This window comes from Megascapheus bottae, chromosome 1 (assembly GCF_031878675.1).
Source record: "Megascapheus bottae isolate mThoBot1 chromosome 1, mThoBot2.hap1, whole genome shotgun sequence".
NCBI lineage: Eukaryota > Metazoa > Chordata > Mammalia > Rodentia > Geomyidae > Megascapheus > Megascapheus bottae.
The window spans coordinates 46656570-46660111 of record NC_143509.1 but is presented as its reverse complement, the minus strand read 5'-3'; the positions used below and the strand labels follow the sequence as shown (position 1 = coordinate 46660111).

The 3542-nt window shown below is 38.2% G+C and overlaps 1 non-coding gene across 1 annotated transcript; it reads left to right on the top strand.

The window, feature by feature from the left end:
• The first annotated feature begins 2037 nt into the window (after positions 1-2037).
• Positions 2038-2144, top strand: LOC150069093 (U6 spliceosomal RNA). The gene has a single exon (XR_016538622.1). It is a non-coding gene; the product is annotated as a U6 spliceosomal RNA (small nuclear RNA).
• The last annotated feature ends 1398 nt before the right edge of the window (positions 2145-3542 follow it).

Below are 3542 nucleotides of genomic sequence, written 5' to 3'. Positions count from 1 at the left end.
TTATTATTACTGGAGGGAGGGGGGCGCGGAGGCTAGTCTTGGGGCTTGAACTCAGGGCCTGGGCACTGTCTTTGAGCTTTCTCAAATCTAGCACTCTACCACTTGAGCCACAGCATCACGACTGGCTTTTCCTGTGTATGCGATACTGAGAATTTGAACTCAGGGCTTCATGCATGCTAAGCAAGCATTCTACCATTACATCACACTCCCAGCCCCCACTGATTATTTTTTAGAGTCTGATTTAACATAATGCCATCCTCACAGGATTGTTTGAGGACCAAGGAAGAAAAAAGATGTGAGCATGCTTTAGAAACAGTAATGTTCTAGGCAAATATTGTTATTATTATTTTAATTCAGAGGTTCAGAGGAAAATTAATTGGACAGGAATGCTATTAGCTAATGGGAAAATATTTAAGCAGGGATTTTGTTTTGGTAAATTGGGTAGAAAAACAATGCTTTGAGGTAGAAAAAATTATTTAGGGTAGCTGCATGGTAAAGTGTCTCCAGACCTGCATTTTAATGATTATGTAATATTGCTATGGCCTTGAGCAAAACACTTAATCTCTTCAAGTGTCTGTTTCCTCATTTACAAAAGCATCTTAAGGCAGACATCATCTTGGAGTCACTGTGAGGACTGAGCAAGACAGCATATGTAAAAAGCTTGGCACAGTATCCAATGCATGGTAGGTTCTGAAAGAGCATGAGTTCTTTTCTCCTCTATTGCTCCTTCCAGGTTGCACACTCCTCTAAAAGCCTCCATTCTTCTTGCATTTCATTTATTCCTTGTGCATTACATCTATTACCTTGTCCTTCCAAATATAAAAGGATCATCCTCTTGGAAGCCTGGACTAGTTACCCTTTTATCTCCGCCTTCCCATAAAAAACACATAGGTATAGGACAGGTGACAGGGGCTCATGCCTGTAAACCTTGCTACTCAGGAAGCTGAAATCTGAGAATGGAGGTTCAAAGCCAGCCAAGACAGACAAATCTGAGAGACTTTTACTTATACAATTAAACAGTAAAACGGCAGAAGCAGAGGTGTGGCATGATACCACTTATGATTTTGTTAAAAAGCCAAATGAGTATGCAAGGCCCTGAGTTCAAACTCCCATACTAGTATAAAAGAGAGCAAGAAAAAAAAAACACATATAGGTATATGCTTATAGTAGGTGCATCATAAAAGTATATTAGGCAAATGGTTGAATTTATTTTCAATTAGGAATTAGCATGAGATCTACATCTTTAGTCTTAGTATTTTAGACATTAACTACTACTAAAGGATTATTATAGTGCTCCCCTACCAAATCTCTTAAAGGACAGATAGACTATTCATACGCTAATCCTCTGATTTGTTCAGTATATTCCAGTTTCCAAAGCACACTCATATTAGTTTATTTGATCCACACAATAGACATTTGCATTACTTGTGCAGGTATTTCTAAAGACAGAAACTTTGGGATTAGAAAAATAAAGTGACTGATCTAAGACTACAAGTCCAGACCTCAGGCAGACACAATGCTAGCACCATTTTCTGCGCACAAGTTTTTTATCTGGTGCATCAAAAAAGACTTGAATTCAGTCTTCTATTGTTGCTTTTAAAACCATGCCAAAACATAGAGGCATAACTCAATTTTATTATATGCATGGATTCTATGAACTTAGAAATATTAAAAGAACACAAAAAAGCGTTTTGTAATGTGTGAGGCCTCAGCTGGAAGATGCCAAGGTTGGAGGCTCAATAACTCCAAATTGGTATAATCTGGAAGTTTATATTATCCGTATTCCCAGGCTAGAGACCAATCTGCGTTTTCATCTCTGTCACCTGTGCTTCCTCACAGTATGCTGGCCTCCAGGTGATCACATACTTTACAGATAGCCTCAATATTCTAAGCCTCTCTCCCCTAAAATAATATTCATTTATGTGCATTGTATTAATATAAGCTAGCTATTCCCTCATGTAAACTCCTGGGGAAGGGATATAAATCTTACCCTGGAGCTTATGGAGAGTGGGTGCTTTGGTTTAAATGTATCCTCCAGTGCTCACTTCAGCAGCACATATACTAAAATTGGAACGATACAGAGAAGATTAGCATGGCCCCTGTGCAAGGATGACACTCAAATTAGTGAAGCATTTCATATTTTTTTTTAAAAAAATGTATCCCCCAAAAGTTCATGTGCTGGGAAGCTTAATGCCTATGTAAGTCTTAGGGCAGTGAGGACTTCAAGAGATGATTCATCATTGAGGGTAGAGGCCTCCTGAAGTCATTGTCTCAGAAGTCGTTAAAGTGTGTGGAGAGAAAGGTGTTACAAAAGTGAACTCGTGTATACCTTGGCTTGCTTTTTTTTTTTACCTCCATCATGTTGTGGTGCAGTGACCAGCTGTAGGCTCTGTGATCCTGGAATTCAGAGCCTAAAGAACCATGAGTTAAATAAACCTCTCCTCTATAAATTACTCAGTGTTTAGTGTTCTATTACAGTAACAGAAAATGAACTAAGACAATGAGAGATATTATGACCATCTTTGGAAAAACATAATAATTTCCAATGCTTCCAATAGGATTTAAAAATGTAGAAATCAAAGCTCAGAGATGTTGAGAACTTGCCTCAAATTTATGTAGCTAAAATAATACAGTAGTATCTCATCAGGAGGCACAATTCCAAAGTCAGTAAGTAAGGAAACTCTAATAATTTGTCAAAATTGTCTTAGAAGTCTAGTATAGAGGGTTTGGTATCAAAAACAGATTCTATGTGTCATCTTATGCTCCCTGGAAGACAGCTACTAACCTAATGAAATCACAGACTGACTCATATGTATGATTTAAGTTGTTCTTTCTTTTCTTCAGGGTGTTCATATTTAATCTTCCATAAATTTAATGTATTCCAGAATGTGGTTCTAAAGCTTATATTGGTTTAACTCCAAGATCCAAGTTCTTTCCATATACAGATTACTGCCTAGAAACTATCTCTGAGAAGCTGGGAAAAAGATCAGTTTCCGATCAAGTTTCAGGTTGGTCTCACTGTGGGAGTCTGAGCTCAGGGCTGAGCCTAAGTTTGTAACCAAGAGTCAATTTAAAGGCACTGTCTCTGCATTCACTTTACATGATTATATTGTTGATTCCCTCCCCCACACCCTGGTGACCCTCGAGATAAAAATGCAAAGGAAGAAAGACTTGTTTTAGTTCACTTATTGTTCCCTTGCTATGGGCCTGTGTTAGGCAGAACATCATGGAAGAAGCTAATCTGTGTTGAAGGAAGTAGCTCATGTCATGGCAGCTAGGAAGCAGAGAGAGAAAAATGGGTCCGGGGACAAGAGATATCTTTCTGGGGCAGGTCCCCAGTTATCTATTGCTTCTATTCGAGTTTCTACCACTTTTCAATAGCACCATTATATCAAGAATTAATTAAGGGATTAGGTCAGGATCCAATTGCTTCTCAATAGTCCATTAGCTGGTACCCAACACATGAATATATTGTGGACATTTCAGATTCAAATCATAGTAATGTTAAAACATTGTCACTTTTGAGGCTGCAGTTATTTTGA